Consider the following 6,468-nt stretch of genomic DNA (forward strand, 5'->3'; position numbering starts at 1 on the left):
ACTGCGAGTGGTTCTGTTTTTCCGCTGAGAGATCCTTGTTTTGGTGGGCTGATTTTGTCATGGAACCGTCCTAACCACACGGCGTTCTTCCCCGCGTCTGACAAGGCGTTGTATTTACTGTGAGTGGTGGAAGTGGCTGTGGAGGTTTGCTTCCGACTGGACCAGGATACCGGTCCACCTCGAAGAAAGAAGATGCTGCCGGACGTGGATTTCCTGTTGTCGAGGTCGCCACCAAAGTCTGCGTCGGTGTACCCTACCACGGCTTCGTCTCTGCTACCTAGCCAAAGTCCAAGATCGGAAGTTCCTTTTAGGTACCTGAAGATTCGTTTGACTCCTTTCCAATGAGCTGGTTGGGGTGATGCGCAGTACTTTGCCGTTTGTCCGACGGCATACGATATGTCAGGGCGTGTTGCGTTGGCAAGATACAGCAAGGCTCCGACGGCTGAGCTGTATGGTATCTTGTCCATGTCCACCTACTCTCCCTCACTCGATGGGACCATGAAAGCACTTAGTCGGGCGTTAGGGTCAGGTGGAGTTGATGCGGGATTGCAGTTGGACATTCCAAATTTTTCAAGTAGGTTGAGTATGGTGTGTTGTTGGGAGATGAAAATCTGTCCACTTAACCTGTCTCGTTCCATGTTGAGTCCCAGAAATCTTGTTGGCGGCAGATTGCGAATTTGGAACTCGCTTGATAAGAAGTTGATGAACGGCTGGATAGTGGCTTTGTTGTCGGTCGCAAAGATTACGTCGTCAACATAGACGATGAGCATAGAGAAACCATTTTCAGTTGTTTGGGTGTACACACATCCATCAGAATTTAATGCTTTGAAGCCAGTTTTTTCCACCGCTTTCTTAAAGGTCTGCCCCCAGAGCACCGGTGCTTGCTTTGTCCCGTAGAGTGCTTTGTTCAGTTACATGGGCCAGTCTTCTTTGCCTGGTACAACAAAACCTTCCGGTTGTGTCATGTAGACCGGGCAGTCAAGTACTGCGTTTAGGAATGCTGTTTTGATGTCGATCTGTACCATTGTTTGGACCGAAGTCATTGAGGGAAAACAGTGTATTACCTTGAGACGAATAGAGACGTGGTGAGTGCACAACGTTACGCAGGGACGAGCTAGTCCAGACTGACCCACTGCTCTCACTAGCGTCGTCTGCTTCACACCCTCAGTGAAGTCAATACATGCCCTTTCTTTCTTTGTTTTTGTTTTTGTTTTGAGGGCTTGATTGAATGCATGAGAACAGGAAAAAAAAGGGAAGCATGGTTATTTGAGGGACAACGGCAAACATAAAAATGTGTAGCGTTCTTTGTGGCCATAATCAATTAGGGCGAGAGAAAACATGAATGAAGACGAGAGGGGAAAAAAAATGACATTCTTGTTTTGTTGACGCTGAAGGAAAGCGTGGTCGGGATGTTCTTGAAGATCGGTGTTACTCGCGTGATCCAGCGCTAGGCCGGGTAGCGAAGTGGCGCGCTGTGCGCTCTGGCCGAGCGCCGGGTCGCTGGGCCGTAAATCCTGGGTTGACGCTACCGACTCTGACGCGGAGCAATGTCTGGTTCCGGGGCTGGAGGTGGATGGACCAGGGCTGGAGGTAGGACGATCGCGGCTGCAACGTTTGTCTGAGTGGCCGTTCCTGGCATGACCACCACGCGTTGGCGGAGTAGACGGTGATTTCGGCGGTATAAGCGTCCCGAGGCTGTTTTGAAGATGTAATCCCTGTTGACGCCAGCTTCTACCACAACAGCGGGGGTGTCCCAACGCTTTGTTGAATGATGTTGTATGAGCACGTGAGCGCCCAGCGGGAGTACGGGTAGATGATGAGCCGAAAAATTATAACGAGTGGTGGCCCGCGCTATCGCGCGGTGAATTCGTTTCTCCAAGACGTCGGCAGCTCTTTGCCACTCGGGGGCGAAGGATCTTTCGTGGGCTGGCAAGCTGTCTCGGATGGGCCTGTTGAACACCAACTGGGCCGGGGAAGCCCCCCCATAACTTGGAGCGTTCCGAAAGAGTAGGATGGCCTTTGCTAGCTTATCCGGATCTGGTTGGCCGCCGGTCCTGGAGCCGATGACTAGTTTATTCATGGATTTTATAGCCGCTTCCGCTCTGCCGTTGGATTGGTGATAGTGCGGAGAGGATGATCCAAATGCCACCCCCCAGTCTCGTAGGAAAACTTGAAGTTCGGCTGCTTTGAATGGACTGTTGTCGGAAAAAATCTTTACGGGGGCGCCACCGATGTCCATGAAGAACGTGCGGAAAGAGTTGATCAGGCGTCGAGCGGTTGTGTTTTTGTCTGGGAATATGGTGACGGCCGGCCAGCCACTGAATTGGTCAACTATTACTAGGAAGTGGCGGCCGTCTACCTCGCCGAGGTCTGCATGGAGGACTTCAAACGGCCGGGTTGCTGGTTCGTGTGACTGGAGAGGTTCCGCCGGTAACAACGGAAGTTGGCTGACACATTCTTCGCATGTCGATGCCGCATTGGCGATATCCGTGTCCATATGAGGCCAATAGAGCGATAGCCGGGCGCGTTGGCGCATTTTTGATGCACCTTGGTGCATGCCGAGCAGCGTCTGGATCGTTTGTTTGACCATGGATTTGGGCAGAACGATACGCGCACGAAAACGATCATGTCGTCGGTATTGTCTATAGCGAGTTGATGGCGAGCGTCCCAGTATGGGCGGAGAGCGATCGGCAAATTGTGTTTCTCGTTTGGGAAACCTTCGCGTATGACGAAGCGCAACGCCACCAGTACTAGATCGATGAAGCGGTGAAGTTGTACCGCGCCATCTGAAGACGTAACCGAAGAAGCCGCGGGTTATCCAGTTTGTCTAAAGCGTAGTCATTTAAAATAGGCACTAATGGACGGTGATCTGTGACCAGGTCAAAATTTGGAAGCCCTTCGAGGAATTGACGGCTTTGTTTTATGCCCCAGGATGCCGCCAGGCACTCCAGTTCTATCATGGCATATCTCGTTTCCGGTGGTCGAAGGAATCTGGAACCAGCTCTCACAACGTGCCACGTACTCACTTCGCTTTGCTTTTTCAAAATAAATCCGAGGCCGTTTAAAAGTGATGCGTCGACTGCTAAGGATGTTAGGCGGCTGGGTTCGTAGAAAGCGAGGTCTTGAACGATGGCCAATGTACTGCGAGCGGCGCGGAACGCCTCTTCGTGATCGGCCAACCACTCCCAGCTGATATTTTTCTTCAAAAGCGGTGATAACGGGGCCAAAGCTGCGGCGATCTTGTCGCTGAAATTTCCCACTTGTTGGCATAGTCCGTAAAAGGAACGTAAATCGGTGATGTTTGCTGGCCACGGGAATTCTCTGATGGCTCGTGTGAGCTCTGGATTAGGCCGGAATCCATCTGCCGACACTTCATAGCCGGCGAAAATAGCTGTGGGCTGGGCGAAGACCGTCTTGTTTTTGTTGAACGACAAGTTGTTGTCGTTGGCCGTTTTGAATAGTATGCGTAGCAGATTAATGTGCTCTTCATAGGTGCGTGAATAGATTACCAGGTCTTCCATGCAGCGGGCGGCGTTGGGAATGTGTCCAAAAATGTCGGAAAAACGCCTGCCGTAGTCTTCACCGGCGTGACTTATTCCCATAGGAAGACGTGTGTACTGGTGGAGGCCCTCCGGTGTTGCGAATGTGGTGAGCGCCATGGATGCCGTGTCGAGCGTGCATTGATGGTATCCTTTTAAGGCATCCACTACTGTGAAAAATTTCATTCCTTTTGGAATGGAACGCACTGATTGGAATGGCGTCGGGTTATCAAACTTTGAGCCGATGAAGAATTTGTTGAGTGGGCGATAGTCGAGACAGAAACGAATGCCGCCCTGCTTTTTCGGAACGACGACTACACCGTGAATCCAGGGCGTGACTTCTTCTGGCCATACTTTTCGGATTATGCCTTGTTTGACCTGAGCGGCCAGTTCGTCTCGAAAGGGGGCTCGAAGTGGTTCCGATACTGGTCTGGAGCCGCGGAATTTTACCGGAACTGCTCCTTCTTTAAAAAAGAAATGGCAAGGAGGTCCGGTCATCACTCGACACACTCCGTCAAATACGCGCGGCACTTCCGCCATGAGCAATGCCAAATCTGCTTTCTTTTGCTCCTTGGACGGCTGATATGCTGATGTAGATGAGATGTGATTGATGCGGGCATGTGGATAATTGCTGTGGAACATGCCTAGTCTTCGTTGGGTCTCGGAGCAGAGTACTGGCTGCTGTAAATCTTCTAGTACGTATAGCGTGGTGGTGACGGGACGGGATACCTCGTCGTCTGCAAGCCAATCAATCGTTGCCGCGAATGATCCAACATGCGTTTCCGGTGGTGGTGCGAGCTGCAACACCTGGGCGAAGGGGGATGTCTGGGAAAGAAATGCGGTATAGTGAGTGTGGGATTGCGTCTAGTTGTGATCCGGTGTCTGGTAGCCCTCGGATGGTCACTGTTGGGCCGTTTGGATGCGCCACCACGCTGATGGCCACCGACTCTTCACTGGTGATCGCTCCCACTTGTTTGACGTGGATGCTGCCCACAATCAAAGTTTCACCTTCACACACCGATGCGAAGTGAATTTCGAAGTCTTTTCCGCAATTGACACATTTCTTTCCGAACGCTGGGCACTGGGTGGTGTTGTGAAGTCGAGGCCCGCCACAGTACCGGCATGTTGCTGTCGTTCGGCCGCGAGATTTCTTGTCTGGGGCGAAACGGGTTTGTTTGTCGTCGCTTGTGGCTGATTTGCTTGATTTGTAGGCTGAGCGGCGAATAGCGTTGATTGCATAATCGTTTTGTTGAAGCGACGCAGCTTGTAGTTGGGATGTTTCGGCCGATCGGAGGATGGTTAGTGCCTGATCGAGAGTAAGTGCGTCGCCGAGCTCCAGAAGTTTGATGCGAACGGTGTTGTCTGCTACGCCGGATATCAATTGGCCCAATATGCGAGTCGGTTCGCATAGGGCACAGCAATCTTGACCGAAATCACAATTGCGGCTGATGTCTCGAAGGCTGCATAGCCAGTTGTCAGCTGATTGATTTGGAAGCTGGAAGCATATTTCAAATTGATGACGCCAGACGTGCCGGTTCCGGCCAGCATTGCACCGGGTACGGAGTAAATTGATAATTTCGTCATGATATCCCAATTGAGCTGCCGTAAGCCCCGCCGAAAGTACGGCCTGCAATGTAGTGGTTGACAGGCACGATTTGAGCTGGTTTTTCTTGTATGCGGGGCGTGCGGCGGCGTCGAGTACTTCATCGATGGTGGACAGGGCCAGAAATATTTTCCATCTTTCTTCCCATACGGCAAATGAATCGCGTTCGGCTTCCAGATCAAAAGGCGGTGGTGAACCGTATGGCTTAAATGCCCTTGCCGGATTGGCTGCTGCTGCGGCTGGGGCTGCCATGGTTGGAAATAACGTTTTTCTGTGGCTTGTGTTGCTCCTAGCGGAAACGTGGGGTAACTATATCAACGGAATGCAGCGAACGGAGGGGAACAGCGTCACCGATGTCGCTAACTGAGTTGAAAGAGATGGCGGTCGATGGAACAAGAACTGCGAGGACTCCAACACGCTTGTGGCGCCCCTAGCGGGAGCGTGGGGTAACTATCCGCGGGTTGCAGTGAATGGCAGGGAACAGCGTCGCCGAAGTCGCGGAATAAATTTGATGATGGCGGTCGAATGGGAAAAGAACCGGCAAAAAACCCAACACGCTGTGAGGTGAGTTAAACGTTGAACGTTAAATTCGAAAAAAGGTAAACTGTGGGGGGGGGGAACAATAATAACCGGCGGAGAATTAGACCTGGGTGTTGCGCACCTGGCGGCAAAAATGTGCGGCACCACGTGAGGCGAACGTTTGTCGGTGAAACACAGAGAAAATGCCCACTGTGATATCAGTAAAAAAACTGATGAGGTATAATTCAAAATCGAGGGGTATAGATCAGCACCAACTGCGCCATGTTTGGACCGAAGTCATTGAGGGAAAACAGTGTATTACCTTGAAACGAATAGAGACGTGGTGAGAGCACAACGTTACGCGGGGACGAGCTAGTCCAGACTGACCCTCTGCTCTCACTAGCGTCGTCTGCTTCACACCCTCAGTGAAGTCAATACAACCATGTCCAATCCTTCACTAGCGACTAGTGAGATAAACACTCGGAATGACTCGAGTCTTGTGACAGCAGCGTAGACGTCACCGTAGTCTATTCCTGGACGTTGACTGTATCCCACTGCAGTTAGACGACCTTTGAATCTTAAGGAACGTCGCCATAGCCCGGCTTGAATTTTCCGATCCATTTGTGGCCTATTGGCTTCGTTCCAGGGGGCAGTTCGGTAGAAGGTATCAACACCCATGACTCGTTGGCGATTTGGGCGTCGTATTCTTCCTTAAACACGGCCATCCACTCCTTCGAGAACTTCGACTGCAAAGCTTCACGATAGCTTTTAGGTTCATCGACGGTTAGTTCTGAGTGAACCGTTGTG

Source organism: Daphnia magna, linkage group LG5 (genome assembly GCF_020631705.1).
Source record: "Daphnia magna isolate NIES linkage group LG5, ASM2063170v1.1, whole genome shotgun sequence".
NCBI classification, from domain to species: domain Eukaryota; kingdom Metazoa; phylum Arthropoda; class Branchiopoda; order Diplostraca; family Daphniidae; genus Daphnia; species Daphnia magna.